Source organism: Bombina bombina, chromosome 3 (assembly GCF_027579735.1).
Source record: "Bombina bombina isolate aBomBom1 chromosome 3, aBomBom1.pri, whole genome shotgun sequence".
In the NCBI taxonomy this organism is placed as follows: Eukaryota; Metazoa; Chordata; class Amphibia; order Anura; family Bombinatoridae; genus Bombina; species Bombina bombina.
Genome location: NC_069501.1, coordinates 156,166,472 through 156,188,896, shown reverse-complemented (window position 1 = coordinate 156,188,896; position 22,425 = coordinate 156,166,472). Strand labels below are relative to the sequence as shown.

At 40.4% G+C, this 22,425-nt stretch overlaps 1 pseudogene; it reads left to right on the top strand.

The window, feature by feature from the left end:
• The window catches only part of LOC128652993 (multidrug resistance-associated protein 1-like), a 286,157-nt pseudogene that overhangs the window by 180,166 nt on the left and 83,566 nt on the right, over window positions 1–22,425 (top strand).

Sequence of the window (22,425 nt, the reverse complement as noted above, 5' to 3'; positions counted from 1 at the left end):
TATTTTCAATAGTCCATACCTGTTAGTGCTGTTTGTTTAGTGCGCTTTTTTCCATTTCTTTCAGGTATTTGTCTTAACATAGGAATAGGACTTGGGACTCTACTACACATTGAGGATTTCTCTCACCGGATTTTTACTAGACTTTTAAGGATTTACCAAAAGACTCTCAAAGGACACTATTATTGTCTTATCATTATTTTAAGTTATTTAAAGTTGTGGAAACACACCTTTAGGAGTTTGTGGACTAGTTTTGGCCAAACTATACACACTCTCTGTTTTTATGTTGTTTATATATTTTTATAGCTTGTCATAAGTATACAGCTTGTGGTATAGCTTGTGTTATTTGTTTACTGTTTTTAAGATAACAACGCATTATCGGACCATCGAGTCCATCACCCAGATTGAATCAGGAGAATTGAGGTATTAGCTGGTACCAGTTTAGTTTAAATTCCATTGGTAGGATCTTACATTTAATTTTGTTATTATATATATTATTTTTTCTGCATTTTTCCCATCACTTTATCTTATTTTTTGATTTATTGATTTTTAAGACCACATTCACTACTTATTTTTATTGTGTGTCATATTCTACAAATCCACAATATGGTTTATTTGACATTTTAAGGAATCCAACACTTTGTATCTTATTTCTTATTTTTGATTTTTCACGGTGTTCATCATATGATTTAAATGTTGCAATATTTGTATGCACTGTTGACCTATTAGTGGGTCTCGTATCACTATATTAGTGATCCTATCACCTCGATAAGAACATTTGAGCTAATATTATATTATTCATTGAATACTAGATTTAGTTGTACGTGTATTTAACAATACCATGTACCTACTAGAAGGTTTTTAAGAGGACTCATGATAACTGGAACATTAGATATTGGTCATCCAGTTTAACCAACCGATCTGTTATCTGTTGTATTTTAAATCATTTATTGTATTGTATTTTAAGCTTTGCTATATGTATTTTGTGTTTTTATGATTCTGGAGATCAGAATTACATTGGTTTTATATATTAAATATTTGGTTGATAGAAATTATTGGAGACCTTTTTTGACCTTTTATTCCCTGTGGTATATCTAAGCCATTGGCGCTCCTATATATCCTAATCCATTGTTCCGTTTCTAGACCTATTAGGGGGTCTTCTTTATAGTGAGCAGATATCAGTCCTGGGTGCTGGTTACTTCGTCTTTTTCAACCCTTTGGCAGAATGGCTGGGGTAATGAGGAAGTGGGAGTGATATTTAAGAATTTGGCTGGGGTGTCTTTGCTTCCTCCTGGTGGCCAAGTGTTGTATTTCCCAACAGTAAGGAATGAATTCGTGGACTCTCCCTATCCGGAAGGAAAGGAATTTATCTGATAAGCATAAATTATGTTTTTACATATCATTTGTTCTAGCAGGACAGGGGAGTCAGAAAGGGAATTTAAATAAGCAAAAATGAATATGAATCCCAAAGCCCTGTCAGCACTACCCTCCAATGTTGATGTGCAGCTTAAAAAAAATATATCAACCCTTCTCAGGGTTCAGTGTAACTCAAAAGGTTTATTGAGCAGCACTGAAGATATTTATAGCTTAGGATACCTTGTATCTCTTACATAGTGTGTATAATGAGAGCAGCTAGGTGCAGGGCACATGGACAGATGCCTGCTTTCTTGCAACCTACTTATTACATGAAGTACAGTCTTATAGACCTTACTCATAGTCACTGGCTTTACATTGACTACACCACAGATCAAACACACTATCTATCACACTCCTGTTCAGCCCAGTCACCTGATTCATTTACAGTAGAGCAATATAGTGTCCTTTGCTTTTTGTGCTTTTCGGTACAATTAGCAAGAATGCTTCTAGTAAATGTTATTACTGTTATTTAAGCAGCATACACGTATATGTCGCGAGGACATGTGCACCAGTATTCAAGCTCAGAGAGCTAGCTATGGTGCCTATTGCCTCAATAAGGACTTCATTTGTGCCATACAAGCCACGGGGCACTCGCAGCATATCTGTGTATGCTGCTGGAAAAACAATAATAACTTTTATTAAAATAATTTTGCTAATGAAAGTATATTTAAAAAAATGCTTCTATTTAAAAAAATGTGCCCATGTATATTTCCATTTGGAGCCTTCAATCCATTTAACACAATTTCTGCATACAAGTTTGTTAATTTATTTCATATAATATTTATTTAATAAAATGAAAACCCCCAAAATAAACATTAAATAAAAATTTTGTTTGTCCCACATTCCCTAGAGAGACCAAAAAGCAAATTCTGTAATCTACAAATGCAGCAAATCAAATAGTTGGTTTGGGAAGTGTGGCACAAATCACAATTTATACACAGAACCGAGAGATGTTTAATGTCCTTTTAAACATATTGTACAGTTGATTCATGTATTTTCAAATTTAAATTAAATGTCTAGTAGTGTTTTTTTTTTCTGTTTGATAAAAAATTAATGGCTAGATTACGAGTTTTGCGGTAACAGGGGTGCGGTGCTAAAGAGCATTTTTTTCTCACCGCTCACTTTCCTACAGCGCTGGTATTACGAGTTTTTACAAACCCGGCGTTAAAAGACAAAAAGTGAACGTAGAGCAAAATTTTGCTCCAAATCTCACTTCAATACCAGCGCTGCTTAAGTCAGCGGTAAGCTGGTGTAACGTGCTTGTGCATGATTTCCCCATATGAATCAACGGGGAGAGTCGGCTGAGAAAAAGTCTAACACCTGCAAAAAAGCAGCATAAAGCTCAGTAACGCAGACCCATTGATTCCTATGGGGAAATGAAATTTATGTTTACACCTAACACCCTAACATGAACCCCGAGTCTAAACACCCATAATCTTACACTTATTAACCCCTAATCTGCCGCCCCCGACATCGCTGACACCTACCTACATTTATTAACCACTAATCTGCCTCCCCCAACGTCGCCACCACTATATTAAAGTTATTAACCCCTAAATCTACGTCTAATCCTAACACCCCCTAACAAATATAATTTAAATAAATCTAAATAAAAATTCATATCATTAACTAAATTATTCCTATTTAAAACTAAATACCTATAAAATAAGCCCTAAGCTAGCTACAATATAACAGTTACATTGTATCTAGCTTAGGGTTTATTTTTATTTTACAGGCAAGTTTGTATTAATTTTAACTAGGTACAATAGTTATTAAATAGTTATTAACTATTTAATAACTACCTAGCTAAAATAAATACAAAAGTACCTGTAAAATAAAAACTAACCTAAGTTACAATAACACCTAACACTACACTATAATTAAATAAATTAACAACAATTAAATAAAATAAATTAAATTGGCTAAAGTACAAAAAAAACCCCCACTAAATTACAGAAAATAATAAACAAATTACAAAATATTTAAACTAATTACACCTAATCTAATAGCCCTATCAAACTGATTGGATTGAACTTCAATCCTATACTTCAATCCTATTGGCTGATTGCATCAGCCAATAGGATTTTTTTCTACCTTAATTCCGATTGGCTGATCTTGGATGACGTCACTTAAAGGAACCTTCATTCGTCATTAGCCGTGGAAAGAAGAGGATGCTCCGCGTCGGATGTCTTAAAGATGGACCCGCTCCGCTCCGGATGGATGAAGATAGAAGATGCCGTCTGGATGAAGACTTCTGCCCGTCTGGAGGACCACTTCTGCCCGGCTTGGATGAAGACTTCTGCCCGTCTGGAGGACCACTTCTGCCCGGCTTGGATGAAGACTTCTGCCCGTCTGGAGGACCAATTCGCCCCGCTTGGATGAAGACTTCTACCGGTAAGTCAATCTTCAGGGGGTTAGTGTATTGGTGGGTTTTATTTTTAGGTTAGGGTATGGGCTGCAATAGAGCTAACTGCCCTTTTAAGGGCAATGCCCATCCAAATGCCCTTTTCAGGGCAATGGGGAGCTTAGGTTTTTTTAGATAGTATTTTATTTGGGGGGTTGGTTATGTGGGTGGTGGGTTTTACTGTTGGGGGGGTTGTTTGTATTTTTTTTTTCCAGGTAAAAGAGCTGATTTATTTGGAGCAATTCCCCCGCAAAAGGCCCTTTTAAGGGCTATTGATAGTTTAGTTTAGGCTAGGTTTTTTTTTTTTTTTTTTTGGGGGGGGGGCTTTTTTTTATTTTGATAGGGCTATTAGATTAGGTGTAATTAATTTAAATATTTTGTAATTTGTTTATTATGTTCTGTAATTTAGTGTTTGTTTGTTTTTGTACTTTAGCTAATTTAATTTATTTTATTTAATTGTTGTTAATTTAGTTAATTAATTTAATTATAGTGTAGTGTTAGGTGTTATTGTAACTTAGGTTAGGTTTTATTTTACAGGTACTTTTGAATGTATTTTAGCTAGGTAGTTATTAAATAGTTAATAACTATTTAATAACTATTCTACCTAGTTAAAATAAATACAAACTTGCCTGTAAAATAAAAATAAACCCTAAGCTAGCTACAATGTAACTATTTATATTGTAGCTAGCTTAGGGTTTATTTTATAGGTAAGTATTTAGTTTTAAATAGGAATAATTTAGTTAATGATAGGAATTTTTATTTAGATTTATTTAAATTATATTTGTTAGGGGGTGTTAGGGTTAGACGTAGATTTAGGGGTTAATAAATTTAATATAGTGGTGGCGACGTTGGGGGTGGCAGATTAGTGGTTAATAAATGTAGGTAGGTGGCGGCGATGTTAGGGAGGGCAGATAAGGGGTTAATAATATTTAACTAATGTTTGCGAGGCGGGAGTGCGGCGGTTTAGGGGTTAATAACTAATATAGTGGCGGCGAGGTTGGGGGCGGCAGATTAGGGGTTAATAAGTGTAGGTAGGTTGCGGCAACATTGGGGGTGGCAGATTAGGGGTTAATAAATATAATGTAGGTGGTGGCAATGTTGGGGGCAGCAGCTTAGGGGTTCATAAATATAATGTAGGTGGCCGCGGTGTCCAGAGTGGCAGATTAGGGGTTAAAAAATAATGTAGGTGGCGGCAATGCGGGAGGGCCTCGGTTTAGGGGTTAATAGGTAGTTTATGGGTGTTAGGGTACTTTAGCACTTTAGTTATGCGTTTTATGTTACAGCTTTGTAGCGTAAAACTCATAACTACTGACTTTCAAATGCGTTAGGAATCTTGGTGGTAGAGGGTGTACCGCTCACTTTTTGGCCTCCCAGGACAGACTCGTAATACCAGCGCTATGATATTCCCATAGAAAAAAGACTTTACGAAGTTTACATAAGTCGTTTTACGGTAAGGCCAAAAAAGTGTGCGGTGCCCCTAAACCTGCAAGACTCTAAATACCAGCGGTAGTGAAAAAACAGCGTTAGCACCTGTTAACGCTGCTTTTTCTGCAAACGCAAAACTCGTAATCTAGGCCTAATACTTTTATTTTCAACTAAAACACTTTCTACGTTCCCTTTTTGTTTTTAGTTTGCCAAGAATAATCCATACCAAACACATATTCATTTCAGTTAAGGCCTGATGTAAATAGAAGTTAAAACCACTTATTGATTTTAATTATTTGTTTGCAGACTAGAATTCTGGTCACCCACAGTCTCATAATCCTTCCTGAGGTAGACCTCATTGTGGTCATGGAAGAAGGTAGAATATCTGAAATTGGAACATATCAGGAGCTTATCTCCAAAGGACAAAACTTTGCTGATATGATCCAAACCTTTAATAGTGGAGCAGGAAAGGAAAATCCTGATGAAATTAAAGGTAAGCTATATTAAATGTAATTTAGGAATATGTTATCTAATTTATTACCAGGGCTATCTGTTGGGAAGCAGAGTCTTAAACTCCTCTTACCACAAGACAAAAAGCAAATATGATTAGATTTAGGCAACATTTTAGGTTTCAGTGCAATGTAACAATGTAACTGGTTGAGTGTATTTGGATAACTGTCCTCAAATATCTCAATTGTACAATGGGCCTGATGGAAAATGCTTTCTACAAAGTATGGTATCACAGGATGAAGCTATCTGTACATTTCAATACTTTTCAGATAGTAAAACCGGCATTGTCTTGGTGCATGTCATTCACGTCTGCAACATCGAAATTCTAATTGGTCAACAATGGATATAGTTAACCACAATTTCTAGAATCCTTGGATCAGGAACACGTTTATAGCACTAATTCATTTAAAGCTGGCAGACAACAGTTTAGTCCTTGTTACTGAGAACTTTATTTAGACTTACAACTTTCTGTTTGGCCTTTCCTGCACTTTTAAACATCCCATCCGAATAGATTAGTGAAATTCTTCTTGGACAATTGTGCTGCAGTTTCTTTTGTCAAATGCAATGCAGGTATATGAAGTATTTTAGTCGTTTTTTGATAATTCTACTAAACGTTCAGAAAGAAAAGCAGAGATAATAGCAGTTCTAACCTGCTTCCTGTGGCAAACCTAGCCACTTCTGGACTATAATGTAAGAAAGGTTGTCTATATGCTGTATTGTGTGCTATGTAGATGTGACAGACCCTTCTGTCAGGACTGAAGGAGTTAACTGTGTTTAGCTTTAAGAAGCTAATTTTCTAAATACAAGTTGCTGGCTCCAGCCATAATTTAGTTAGTGATGAGAATTCCATTGTTTGATCACCTTCAGAGAGAAAACGCCTAAGTGATAAGAAGAGCCAAGAGTGTCTTGTGTTTAAAGTATTTAAGTAATGTAATTCTATTGTTTCATAAAAGGGCGTCTTCCCCTTTTATCTAATGTACAATATTCTTTCAACCCCCCCATCTGGGGGGGGGGGGTCAGACCTGCATAAATACTAGGCATAGCCTTTTAATAAATGTCTTTCTGTTTTAACCTGAAAACTGACTGGGTCGTGAGTTATTGACTCCCAAACTGTGTTTCGTCCGGTTATTGGGAGTATTTTAATATTGCTCTCCGCTACAATTGGTGGCAAGCGTTGGGATCAGACCTTACAGCCGAAAAGCGCAATTCGTGCAATTGTAACTGCCGAATAAGAAAAGGGAATCGCAAGCAGAATACAGTGAAAGAACCGACTACCGAAGTGAATGGAGACGGATTATTCTAAGCTAAAGAGACAAACGTTAAAGGAACTGCTAGAAGCCAGGGGAAAGATAGCCAGCAGCAAACCCAAGGCTATATTAATTGCCGAGCTGATGGAGGGAGACAGAGCTCGCAGCGCTACGCCTCCAGCAGCCATGGAGGAGACCCTATACCAGAGGGAAATGAGGACCAGGCTGGAATTTTTACCCCAACCTGTACCACGGGACATGCTATCCGTGGTAATGGCAGATGTGCAGGAGTACGTGATGGCACACAGTCCGCGGAATGCATCCTCCCGAGCAGAATCCATTTCGGAAGCACTCAGTAACCCAGTAGGACCCAAAATCCCATACCATGCCTTTAAAATGTTTTGTGAGGAGAAGGATGAGATCGATGGGTATTTACAGGATTTTGAGAGACTGTGCGAGTTACATGATTTGGAGCAGTCCGTATGGGTGCCGGTGCTAGCAGGCAAGCTAGCCGGTAGGGCAGCGGAAGCGTATCGCGCTGTACCCAGGGAGGACAGCAAGGATTACGCTAAAGTGAAGAGCGCGATCTTGGAAAGATATGCCATTACCCCAGAGGCATACCGGCGCAAGTTTAGAGGCCTGCGCAAGCCAGAAAGAGATTCTCATGCAGAGTGGGCCCACAAGCTGGATCAAGCATCTCAGGGGTGGATACAGGCCAGCCAAGCTACCACCATGGAAGAATTGCGACAACTGATGCTGTTGGAGCAATTCTTTAACGGCTTGTCCCCAGAAGCCCAAGAATGGGTGAGAGATCGAAAACCCCTCACCTTAACCGAAGCAGCCAGATTAGCAGACCAGCATTTTGACGCCAGGAGGCACCATGGACTACTACCTAAGATGTACACTCGACCCACAGGACAGCCCAGTCCTCTACAGTCTAACAACCCCACAGCGGCACCGTTTCGCCCAGCCCCAGGGAATCCACCACCCCCCTCACGATACAATGGACAGGCGAATATACAATGCCACACCTGCAAGCAGTGGGGACATATGGCACGTGAGTGCACCCAAAATCGGAGCAGACAAGCTTGGAACCAGGTCAGACAGAACCTGGCCCCAAGGGCGGCTGCTCACCATTACCAAATTGAGCCAGCTGCTCATGAGGGGTTGAGCACCCCAGCCGGGGAACCCCTGGGAATTCTGCATGAGGTGATGTCGGTCCGGGCCACCGATAACCGGCAACATCACCGTCAGCGGGTGACCGCGGAGGGGAAGGAGGTCCAGGGACTTCGGGATTCGGGTGCTACTTTAACCCTGATAGCCCCCCATTTGGTGCCAGATACAGCACACACGGGTGGATCCGTGGCAGTAGGAGTGGCAGGGGGAGCAGTATACCGACTGCCCACTGCTAAGATTCATTTGGATTGGGGTGCCGGGGAGGGCATGGTAGAAGTGGGCTTAATGCAAAACCTACCAGCAGATGTTGTACTGGGGAATGACCTGGGTCAGATGACCTCTGCTTTTGTACCTCAGGCTCCACATCAGGAGGTCCACCCAGTAACCACCCGGCAGCAGGCATGCACTACGGCCCCACCAGCTCACCACGAGGCTCAGGTAAGAGACCATGGCACCCCCTTGACACGTATGACTTGGGATACCCCCACCCAATTTGAGGCGGAGGTGAAAGCTGACCCCACGCTGCAGGTATACCGGGATAAAGGGAACACCGATCAGGCTGGTTTAGAAGGGGAACGGTACGTCTGGGAGAAAGGGTTATTGTAGCCGAACAGGGGGTAGGCAGAGCAGTCACCGTGACCACTAAGCAACTGGTAGTACCCCAGAAGTATAGGCAGGAACTGCTCAGGATAGCTCATGACATTCCCCTGTCAGGCCACCTGGGAATGACACGCACCCGCTACAGATTGACCCACGCCCTTTTCTGGCCTGGGATCTCTAAAGATGTACGGCAATATTGCACCTCCTGTGACGTGTGCCAACGAGTAGGCAAACGAGGTGACCGCCCTAAGGCTAAATTATGCCCGTTACCCATTATTGAGGAACCCTTTAGCAGGGTAGCAGTAGATATCGTAGGGCCTCTACCCAAGCCCAGTCCCTCCGGGAAGAGGTATATTTTAACCGTAGTGGACTATGCCACTAGGTACCCCGAGGCCATTGCTCTCTCCAACATCCATGCAGAGACGGTAGCTGAAGCCTTAATAAAAATATTTTCCCGGGTAGGGTTCCCCCAGGAGATAATATCAGATAGGGGCACCCAGTTTACCGCAGAGGTGACCCAACAACTTTGGAGGGTATGTGGTGTTAGACCCATAATTAACTCAGCCTACCATCCCCAGTCCAATGGGTTATGTGAGAGATTTAATGGGACTTTAAAACAGATGCTCCGTACATTTGGCGAGACTCATAAGGACTGGGAGCGCTACCTACCCCATCTGCTTTTCGCATATAGGGAGGTACCCCAAGAGTCGACAGGTTTTTCCCCCTTCGAATTGCTATTTGGGAGAAGGGTGCGGGGGCCATTAAACCTCATTAGGGAGCATTGGGAGGGAGAGAGTAGCCCCGATGGTACACCCATTGTATCTTACGTGCTGGAGTTCAGGGACCGACTGGAGGCCTTAACCCAGGCTGTACGCACCAACCTCCAGGCGGCTCAACAACGCCAGCGCCGCTGGTACGATAGGGGAGCCAGGGATCGCAGCTTCCAAGTGGGGCAGAAAGTTTTAATTTTAAAACCTGTTCGCACCAACAAACTGCAGGCCGTCTGGCAAGGCCCATACCAGGTAGTAGAGCAGCGATGCGACACTACCTATGTGATTGGCCCCTGCTCAGGGGTAGGGAAGCGACGCATGCCTCATGTGAACATGCTCAAACCCTACCATGAGAGGATGGAGGACGTGGCGGCAATATGCGCCTTGGCCTCTGAGGATCAGGAGAATCTGCCTCTCCCTGACCTATTAGAATCAGAGGACCAAATAGAGCCCTCCAGGGGCGTTCAGCTGGGGGAGCGGCTAAGCCCTTCGGAGCGTGCCCAGGTACAGGAGTTGATAGTAGCTAAAGGGGCTATCTTCTCCCATTTACCTGGGTACACCCCGCTGGCCACTCACCGAGTTGAAACCCCGGGACAGCTACCTATGCGGCAGACCCCGTATCGTGTCCCTGAAGCAGTCAAGGCACACATGAAGGCAGAAATTGACGAGATGTTGCAACTAGGGGTTATCGAACCTTCCGACAGCCCCTGGGCATCGCCGGTAGTGTTGGTACCCAAGAAAGACGGCACCACACGCTTCTGTGTTGACTACCGGAGGCTAAATGACAAAACGGTGTCTGATGCCTATCCGATGCCCCGGATAGACGAGTTGCTTGATAAAATGGCTAGGGGACAGTATCTTACGACCATAGACTTATGTAAGGGATACTGGCAAATCCCGCTAGCCGATGACGCCATCCCCAAGTCGGCGTTTGTCACCCCGTTTGGCCTGTACCAATTTTCGGGTCATGCCTTTCGGGATGAAGAACGCTCCGGCGACCTTTCAAAGGATGGTAGATCGGCTACTGGACGGGTTCCAGGACTATGCCTGCGCATACCTGGACGATATTGCCATATATAGCCAGAACTGGGCAGAACACCTACAGCATATAGGAGCGGTTATTGACCGTATAGGGGAGGCAGGGCTGACCCTGAAACCTAGTAAATGCCATATCGGGATGGCAGAGGTGCAGTATTTAGGCCACCGGGTGGGGAGCGGGCACCAGAAACCCGAACCGGCCAAAATTGAAGCTGTTGCTAAGTGGCCCACCCCTAGGACCAAGACCCAAGTACTGGCATTTCTAGGTACGGCGGGGTACTACAGAAAGTTCGTGCCCAATTATAGTGCCCTAGCCAAACCCCTGACTGACTTGACATGTAAGAACCTTCCCCGACAAGTTACTTGGGCCCCAGAGTGTGAGCAGGCATTCCAACAACTAAAGACTGCTCTAACTAATGCGCCTGTACTTGCTGCACCCGATCCAACTAAAAGATTTCTTGTTCACACAGACGCTTCGATGTTTGGAGTGGGGGCAGTGCTGAGCCAAGTTGGAGCAGATAGCGGAGAACACCCCGTAGCTTACTTGAGCCGAAAGTTGTTGCCCCGTGAAGTAAGCTACGCCGCCATCGAAAAAGAATGCCTGGCCGTGGTGTGGGCCCTCAAAAAGTTGCAGCCGTACCTGTATGGACAACCTTTTTCCTTACTCACAGATCACAACCCGTTGGTGTGGCTGAACCGTGTGGCCGGGGACAATGCCAGGCTGCTGCGCTGGAGTTTGGCGCTGCAGCCCTTCGACTTTACCATCCATTACCGCCCAGGGAAACAAAACGGTAACGCCGACGGGTTGTCCAGACAAACTGAACTTGAAAAGTGATCTGTGAGTGCTTCCCCGGACATCCCCAAGCCGATCCGTTGGGATCAGACTGTGTATGCCGGCTTGGTTCTGGGGGAGCATTGTGGCAAACCTAGCCACTTCTGGACTATAATGTAAGAAAGGTTGTCTATATGCTGTATTGTGTGCTATGTAGATGTAACAGACCCTTCTGTCAGGACTGAAGGAGTTAACTGTGTTTAGCTTTTAGAAGCTAATTTTCTAAATACAAGTTGCTGGCTCCAGCCATAATTTAGTTAGGGATGAGAATTCCATTGTTTGATCACCTTCAGAGAGAAAACGCCTAAGTGATAAGAAGAGCCAAGAGTGTCTTGTGTTTAAAGTATTTAAGTAATGTAATTCTATTGTTTCATAAAAGGGCGTCTTCCCCTTTTATCTAATGTACAATATTCTTTCAACCCCCCCATCTGGGGGGGGTCAGACCTGCATAAATACTAGGCATAGCCTTTTAATAAATGTCTTTCTGTTTTAACCTGAAAACTGACTGGGTCGTGAGTTATTGACTCCCAAACTGTGTTTCGTCCGGTTATTGGGAGTATTTTAATATTGCTCTCCGCTACACTTCCCTTTTCTAAAGAAGATGAACATTTACAAACCTTGGTCTCTGCCTCTATTCCCAAACCTACTACTTGTAAGGTCTGTTTTATCCATATGTACAGGCTGTGCACCTCACCTTTTGGCAACTGAGAAAGGTGTGATATTATGGCCTAAAATGACAAGAAACTGTTGCTTCTAACAATTTATTATTATTGTAATATGTAGGTATAGAATACTAAATGTTGTCATTTTGGGATGGTGAGTTGATGCTAATTGTGGAAACATAAATGGCTAGATTACAAGTGGCGCACTAATTAGCACTTACAGTATTTTAAGCACTTACAGTATATTAAAGTTGAAAGTAAATGACAACGCACAAGCGCAATCAAATTTTACATACACTCGTCTTGTTTGTCGACTGAAGATCTCACGCAAAGGGTTGGGATTTTAAAAAATGTGCACCTAAACACAACATAAATACATTAAAATATACAGTTACACTCATATATACACTATCTGATAAAAAATATTCACATAAATATTAATACAACAAATTATATAGCTTTAAAGATATATGGTATATGACAAGGTATTTGACTGCACGGGCTATAATGTGTGTGTATATGTATATATGTATGTGTATATGTATATATATAATTATATATAATTATACATATGCTATTCAACAAAAGATACCAAGAGAGCAAAGTACATTTTATTATAGAAGTGAATTTAAAAGTGTTTAACCCCTTAACCCCTTAATGACCAGACCATTTTTCAATTTTCTTACCCTTAATGACAAAGGCTATTTTTACATTTCTGCTGTGTTTGTGTTTAGCTGTAATTTTCCTCTTACACATTTACTGTACCCACACATATTATATACCGTTTTTCTCGCCATTAAATGGACTTTCTAAAGATACCATTATTTTCATCATATCTTATAATTTCCTATAAAAAAAATATAAAATATGAGGAAAAAATTGAAAAAAACACACTTTTTCTAACTTTGACCCCCAAAATCTGTTACACATCTACAATCACCAAAAAACACCTATGCTAAATAGTTTCTAAATTTTGTCCTGAGTTTAGAAATGCCCAATGTTTACATGTTCTTTGCTTTTTTTGCAATTTATAGGGCCATAAATACAAGTAGCACTTTGCTATTTCCAAACCCCTTTTTTTCAAAATTAGCGCTAGTTACTTTGGAACCCTGATATCTGTCAGGAATACCTGAATATCCCTTGACATGTATATATTTTTTTTTAGAAGACAACCCAAAGTATTGATCTAGGCCCATTTTGGTATATTTCATGCCACCATTTCACCGCCAAATGTCATCAAATAAAAAAAAAAGTTCACTTTTTCACAAATTTTGTCACAAACTTTAGGTTTCCCACTGAAATTATTTACAAACAGCTTCTGCAATTAAGGCACAAATGGTTGTAAATGCTTCTTTGGGATCCCCTTTGTTCAGAAATAGCAGACTTATATGGCTTTGGTGTTGTTTTTTGGTAATTAGAAGGCCGCTAAATGCTGCTGCGCACCACACGTAAATTATACCCAGCAGTGAAGGGGTTAATTAGGTAGGTTGTAGGGAGCTTGCAGGGTTAATTTTAGCTTTAGGGTAGAGATCAGCCTCCCACCTGACACATCCCACCCCCTGATCCCTCCCAAACAGCTCTCTTCCCTCCCCCACCCCACAATTGTCCCCGCCATCTTAAGTCCTTGCAGAAAGTCTGCCAGTACTAAATAAAAGGAGTTTTTCTTTTTTTTTAATAAAAAAAAATAAAATGTTTTAGCTGTGATGGACCCCTGCCTTAGCCCCAACCTCCATGATCCCCCCCCCAGCTCTCTAACACTCTCCCCTACCTATTTGCCGCCATCTTGGGTACTGGCAGCTGACTGCCAGTACCCAATTTGCCCCCAAAAACAAAAGTATCTTTTTCTCTTTTTGCAATTATTAATATTTTCTGTAGTGTAGCAGCCCCCCACAATACCCCAACCCCCTCCCCCTCCCAGATCCTTATATATTTATATTTTTAACATCTTTTTTCCCCCCTCTTCCCTCCTCATTGGTGTCAGTGGCCAGCTAATCGCGCGCGCGCCCCCGCACGCTCCCGGCACCCGGCGTGCACATTGCACTTACAGGAACCGGATGCCGGGTAGCGATGGGCCGCCCACCCGCCTCCCTGTTATGCTCCCACCCACCAACGAACCGGCACCATCGCTACCGGTGCAGAGAGGGCCACAGAGTGGCTCTCTCTGCATCGGAGTCTTCTAAAAAGGTATTGCAGGATGCCTCCATATGGAGGCATCACTGCAATACCCTGAGAGCTGCTGGAAGCGATTGCGATCGCTTCCAGCACTCTCTTAGACAACTGACGTACCAGGTACGTCTATTGTCATTAACTGGTTGTTAATGCATGACGTACCTGGTACGTCAGTTGTCATTAAGGGGTTAAGGACCACAGCACTTTTCCATTTTCTGTCCGTTTGGGACCAAGGCTATTTTTACATTTCTGCGGTGTTTGTGTTTAGCTGTAATTTTCCTCTTACTCATTTATTGTACCCACACATATTATATACTGTTTTTCTCGCCATTAAATGGACTTTCTAAAGATACCATTATTTTTATCATATCTTATAATTTACTATAAAATTTTTTTTATAAAATATGAGGAAAAAATTGAAAAAAACACTTTTTCTAACTTTGACCCCCAAAATCTGTTACACATCTACAACCACCAAAAAACACCCATGCTAAATAGTTTCTAAATTTTGTCCTGAGTTTAGAAATGCCCAATGTTTACATGTGCTTTGCTTTTTTTGCAAGTTATAGGGAAATAAATACAAGTAGCACTTTGCTATTTCCAAACCACTTTTTTTTAAAATTAGCGCTAGTTACATTGGGACACTGATATCTTTCAGGAATCCCTGAATATCCCTTGACATGCATATATTTTTTTTTAGAAGACATCCCAAAGTATTGATCTAGGCCCATTTTGGTATATTTCATGCCACCATTTCACTACCAAATGCGATCAAATAAAAGAATTTGTTCACTTTTTCACAAATTGTTTCACAAACTTTAGGTTTCTCACTGAAATTATTTACAAACAACTTGTGCAATTATGGCACAAATGGTTGTAAATGCTTCTCTGGGATCCCCTTTGTTCAGAAATAGCAGATATATATGGCTTTGGCTTTGCTTTTTGGTAATTAGAAGGCAGCTAAATGCCGTTGCGCACCACACGTGTATAATGCCCAGCATTGAAGGGGTTAATTAGGGAGCTTGTAGGGAGCTTGCAGGGTTAATTTTAGCTTTAGTGTAGGTATCAACCTCCCACATGACACATCACACCCCCTGATCCCTCCCAAACAGCTCTCTTCCCTCCCCCACCCCACAATTGTCCCCGCCATCTTAAATACTGGCAGTAAGTCTGCCAGTACTAAAATAAGAGTTTTTTGGGGATTTAAAAAAAAAAAAAAAAAGATAATTCTGCTCTGTAGGATCCCCCCTTAGCCCCCAACTTCCCTGATCCCCCCCCACAAACAGCTCTCTAACCCCCCTCTCGGCCTTATTATGCGCCATATTGGGTACTGGCAGCTGTCTGCCAGTACCCAGTTTGAAATCAAATATGTTTTTTAGAACATTTTATTATTTTGTTATTTTAAAAATAGTATTTTCTGTAGTGTAGCTGCCCCCCCTCAACCCCCAACCTCCCACCCTCCCAGATCGTTATCATTTGTAAAACATTTGCCCCCCCTCAACCCCCTCTCTTCCACCGAGTACCACCTTACAGTGTTCCATAGTGTAGGGTTCCCACCCGCGCGCGCACCCGCTCCCGTGCGCGCGCACCCGCTCCCGTGCACGCGCGCGCACTCGATCCCGCCCCCCTTCCCCACCGATGGCCGCCCACCCGCCTCCCACGATCAGCTCCCACCCACCAACGAACAGGGCCATTGATGGCCGATGCAGAGAGGGCCACAGGGTAGCTCTCTCTTCATCGGGCGGCTTAAAAATGTTATAGCAGGATGCCTCAATATCGCATCACTGCTATAACATGAAAGCAGTTGGAAGTGATCAGGATCGCTTCCACTGCTTTCAAAAACCAACGACGTACGCGGTACGTCCTTGGTCATTAACTGCATTTTTTGCAGGACGTACCCCATACGTCGTTGGTCGTTAAGGGATTAAAGGGATAGTATAGTCAAAATTAAACTTTTATGATTCAGATAGAGGATGCAATTTTAAGCAATTTTCTAATTTACTCCTATTATCAATTTTTCTTCGTTCTCTTGATATCTTTATTTTAAAAAGCTGGAATGTAAGCTTAGAAGCCAGCCTATTTTTGGTTCAGCATCTGGATAGCGCTTGCTGATTAGTGTCTAAATGTAGCCATCCAATCAGCAAGCGCTATCCAGGTGCTGAACCAAAAATGGGCTGGCTCCTAGACTTAATTTCCATTTTTTTTATATAAAGATACCAAGAGAAGAAAGAAAAATTGATATTAGGAGTAAATTAGAAAGTTGCTTAAAATTGCATGCTCTTTCTGAATCATGGACGCTTATTTTTGACTAGACTATTCCTTTAAAAATTAAAACCTCAATCTGAGTCATAAAATATTCATTTTGATTTCCGAACCCTTTATCTCTCATCTCTTCACTGGGATAAAATACTCATTTTTATATACAATATGATGCTACTACATTGTTAACCCTCTCACTTAAAGGGACATTAAACCCAATTTTTCTTTTCTTTTATGGTTTAGATCGATAGAGCTTACAATTTTAAACAAAGTTCCAATTTACGTTTATTATTTTTAAAAAAATCCTTGTTCTATTCATATCCTTTGTTGAACAGCAGGGAGGTAAGCGCAGGAGTATTCACTTGTCTGCAGTACTATATGGCAGCAGTTTTGCAAGATTGTTATATATTTGCAAATTATATTATAGAATAATGATATAAATAAATTGAAAACATTTTTAAAATTGTGTGCTCTCATTTGAATCACAAAAGACAAATTTTGGGTTTTGTGTCCCTTTAATTTGGCACACCTTGCGCATAACATGTTTGCCTGTTTTCAAGTGATACAGTCAGTTGGTGAGTAAATAAAATCCATAACAAAGTTTTGTTGTGTTACCTTTTCAGCAAACAGCTTGACAAAAGTTGGCAGAGTAAAGAGCACTAAAGTGAATAGTGACAGTCCGTTTCTTTACAAGGAGAGGTAAATTATAGTAAAAATATGTTACAATATAAAAAGCTAACGTGTGATTATAATGTATTGCTTTAACCCTTCAATGAGAGCTGGCATACCCTATACATCGGATGTCTTTTTTACTGTAAAGGGTTAAATAGTGCAGCTCTCACTAACAGCAGCAAGACCACACTATTGCCGAATGCCTCCGGGAGGGAAACATCTAGTAACAGCATGTCTTGTTGCATGCATAGAGACCTGTGCTGTTACAGAGCTAAAAATGCCTTAAGGACACATGACGTACAGGTCTGTGTTGTTAAGGAGTTAAAGGGACAGTCTACTCAGAAAAATGTATTTTTTAAAAATATAGCTAATCCTTTTATTACCCATTCCCCAGTTTTGCATAACCAACATGTTTATTTTAATACACGTTCAACCTCTGTGATTACCTTGTATCTATGCCTCTTTTGACAGCCCCCTGATCACATGGCTATTTATTTATTAACTATTGACTTGCATTTTAGCCAATTAGTGCAGTGTCATGCACAACTCCACGGGAGAGAGCACAATGTTATCTATATAGGCCCATATGAGTTAGCAGTCTCCTGTTGTGAAATATAATTAAAAAAGCATGTGATAAGAGGCTGTCTGTAGTGGCTTAGAAACAGTCAGAAATTTAGAGCTTTAAATGTTATAAAGTATATTAATATAGCGATGTTGGTTGTGCAAAGCTGGGGAATGGGTAGTGAAGGCGTTACCGATCTTTTTACACAATAACAATTTTGGTGTTAACTGTCCCTTTACTTATAATTTCACCTTTATTTCATTATGATTTAGTAACACCAGAAGATATGGTAACTTTACATTTTATTATTTAGAAGTTTTACAGCAAAACAAAACCGATATTAAAATCAGTGTATGATAAAAAGGTCTGTTTAGCAACTGTGTTTTACTTTGCAAATTTGCTCTGTTGAAATAGTGGTGGCAAAGTATCTCCAAAGCAATCTCACAAACCCGCCATGCAGAAGACGCTTGAGATTGTATTTGTGCTGCTCTAGAGAGAGGGGAGAATTATTGCTTAAAGGGCTAGAACGTTCCAAATGAAATGTGCACAGGTGTATTTCCTTTTGAAATAGAATAATTTGTGCAATATACTAACACTACCAAAAATTCTTCTAGCATATGTTATTAATGTTTTTATCGGCATATGCACATATCCTGTGAGAGCCTGGGCACCAGTATTCAAACACCAAATCTTCTCAGATTGCTGGTGGTGGTGTGTATTGCATTGTAAGGTGTCATTTGTACCATACAAGCCACTACCGATTCTCTGAGAAAGTGCAGTGTTTGAAAAATGGTGCACGGGCCCTCATAGGATATGTGCATATGCCGCAGAAAAACAGTAATGACTTTTATTTGAAGCAGTTTTGGAATGGAAGTTTATTACAAAAATGCTTATATTTCAAATGGAAATGCACCCATACACATTTCATTTTGACCTTTCTATCCCTTTAAAGGGACAGTCAAGTCCCAAAAAAACTTTCATGATTCAGATAGGGAATGTAATTTTAAACAACTTTCCAATTTACTTTTATCAGCAATTTTGCTTTGTTCTCTTGGTATTGTTAGTTGAAAGCTAAACCTAGGAGGTTCATATGCTAATTTCTTAGACCTTGAAGGCCGCCTATAATCAAAATGCATTTTTATAGTTTTTCACCACTAGAGGGCATTAGTTCATGTGTTTCATATAGATAACATTTAGCTCAAGCATGGGAATTTACCATGGAGACAGCTCTGATTGGCTAAACTGCAAGTCTGTCAAAAGAACTAAAATAAGGGGGCAGTCTGCTGAGGCTTAGATACAAGGTATTTACAGAGGTAAAACGTGTATAAAACTGGGGAATTGGTAATTAAGGGATTATCTATCTTTTTAAACAACAAAAATTCTGGTGTTGACTGTCCCTTTAAACTGAAATAATATCCAGTTGAATATTTGCTCATGTTTCTCTATAGCAGAGCTTTCCAAACTTTTCATGTTGGCGACACACTTTTTTAGACCTACATCATTTTGCGACACAGTAATTCAGTTGTACTAGCAAACATACATAAATGATATAATAACTAAATGTATTTACTAGTAACTATGTAATTATGTGCAAGAATAATAATAAAAATGTTTAACAGCACTAGCTACTTAATATTTTAATGGGATGTATGAGGTTGATGGGATGAACACAATTTCTAAATATTTGGTGGAATATTAGATAAAGACACTCGCATTTCATCATCAAGCATTTTTAAGCTTCCCCTTCCTATCCATATATCAAGAGCAGGAGCAGCAATGCACTACTGGGAGCTAGCTGCAAAAAAAAATCCCCACTTTGACTTCTGACTTTAGCCCAGCGTTTAAGCTGTTGCCCTCAGAGCTCTGTGAGTCCGACTGACTACTGCCCGCGCTCCAAACACACTGCTCTCCCACTCACTAACTACACGTGCAGTCACGAGCCGATTGAGGAGACTACAAGTGCAGTCAGGAGCCAATGTGCCGCCAATGGGAATAGTTTCAGTTCCCACTGAGCTGCGCCAATAGGTTAAGATGATCTGTGACCCACTAGGTATCAATCACGTGTCAACCTCATGATATGCGTAGCAGGCAGGCGGAAAGTCAGAAACCAAAAAAAATTGTTGAAAAAAATTAAATTTAAAAAAATTTGTGCTGAAGCAGGGACACACCTACACACTGCTGCCGACACACTAGTGTGTCCCGACACACAGTTTGGAAAGCACTGCTCTATAGCTTAGTATTTTGTAGCCTATTTTCTATCACACAAGACTTCTATTTATAAATGGATGTTTTCAATATTATTTTGACATCAAAATGTTATGTATTTTTAATAGGGCATCAGTTGATCTATCAAAGCAACCAAGGATTAATAAAGAGAAGGTTGCAAAAGGCAATGTAAGTAGTCAACCAGTCTAATGACTTCATAGATAAAATGAAATTCTAATCCATATCTGCAAGTTACACCTTTTTTATATATTTGTCTGTACATCTGTTGGGGGGGGGGGGGGGGGACTGAATTAAGTCCAAATATCATTTTGCATTAATAGAGAATGTTTGTAAAAAGATTTCAGTTATAAACAGTAAAATATATCTTGCACATTTTTTTAGGATAGGCTGTTTGTAAACATTGGATTTATAAATACTATAACTTATATCTGATTGATTAAATTAGCCTGGATATATTTTTTTTTTTTTAGTCTTAAGAAATCAGCTTTTTTTTTTCCCTACAAAAAAATAACTTCTGGGAGACAGTGGCATGGGCTAGTTAATAGCACCAAAAAGGCATTTTAGCAAACTTTTCAGAAGATCTTTGGGTAAATATATTCTGTGCTGCAGTACTTTTAAAGCATTGCACAAAAATAAAATGTATTTTCCCTTTAAATAACAAAGCTGGAGAATGTTAGTGGTTTTGGGGGGTCATACTTTTGTATTACTTATTGGTAACTTACAGCTAGATTATGAGTTATGCGCGCTATAGGGAAAATAACGAACGCAACTAAAGTTGCGTTATTTAACCCCCTATAGCGCAGCCATTACAAGTTTTCAAACAGGCGGCTTGTGGGTGCGATATGGTTGCGTTGAGCTCCATACCGCACAAAATACAAGCACTGTTCTGACGTGCACGCTTCCCCCATAGACATCAATAGGGAGAGCGGGTAAAAAAAAAGCCTAACTCCTGTGATCGCGGAATGAAAAGCTCCGTAGCGCAGCCCCATTGATGTCTATAGGGAAAATAAAAGTTACGTTTAAACCTAACACTCTAACATAAACCCTGAGTTTAAACACCCCTAATTTGCCGCCCCCGACATCGCCGCCACCTACCTACAGTTGTTAACCCCTGGTCTCCCGCTCCCAATATCGCTGCTACTATATTAAAGTTATTAACCCCTACTCCGCTGCTCCTTGACATCGCCGCCACTAAATAAAGGTATTAACCCCTAAACCGCCAGCCCCCCACATCGAAACAACCTAAATTAAACTATATTTACCCCTAAATCTAACCGTAACCCTAACACCCCCTAACTTTAACATAATTAAAATAGAGCTAAACTAAAGTTACAATTATTAACTAAATACCTATTTAAAACTAAATACAAACTTAGCTGTGAAATAAAACCAAAGCTAGCTACAATATAACTAATAGTTATGTTATAGCTAGCTTAGGTTTTATTTTTATTTCACAGGTAAGTTTGTATTTATTTTAACTAGGTAGACTAGTTGGTAAATAGTTATTAACTATTTACTAACTACCTAGTTAAAATAAATACAAACTTACCTGTGAAATAAAACCTAAGCTGCCTTACACTAAAACCTAACATTACAAAAAATAAAAAACACTAAAATTACAAAAAATAAAAAAACTTACCATTTCAAAAAATAACAAACAAAATTATACAAAACAGTAAAAATTATTCCTTTCCTAATACCCATTAAAAAAAAAAAACACCCCAAAATAAAAAACCTAATCTAGAATAAACTACCAATAGTCCTTAAAAGGGCCTTTTGTAGGGCATTGCCGTAAGTTAAACAGCTCTTTCTCTTGTAAAGGTGTATCCAGTCCACGGGTTCATCCATTACTTGTGGGATATTCTCCTTCCCAACAGGAAGTTGCAAGAGGACACCCACAGCAGAGCTGTCTATATAGCTCCTCCCCTAACTGCCACCCCCAGTCATTCTCTTGCAACTCTCGACAAGAAAGGAAGTATCAAGAGATATGTGGTGACTTAGTGTAGTTTTTACCTTCAATCAAGAGTTTGTTATTTTTAAACGGTACCGGCGTTGTACTGTTTTACTCTCAGGCAGAAATTGGAAGAAGAATCTGCCTGGAGGTTTTATGATCTTAGCGGTTTATAACTAAGGTCCATTGCTGTTCTCACACATAACTGAATAGTATGGAAAGAAAACTTCAGTTGGGGGGACGGTTTGCAGATCACCTGCTTTGAGGTATGTTCAGTATATTTTTTTCTAGAGAGATGATAAGGTCTAGAAAATGCTGACAGTACCTGATATATTTGAGGTAAGCCTGATACAGTGATTTTACAATGACTGGGATCATGCTTACAAGATAAGGGTAATATTCATGTTAATTCTCATATTACTTAGTGTAAAAACGTTTGCATAACTTACAGAAAAAACTTTTTTTCTCTGAGGGTGATAAATCTTTATTTGGGGCCTAGTTTTCCACAT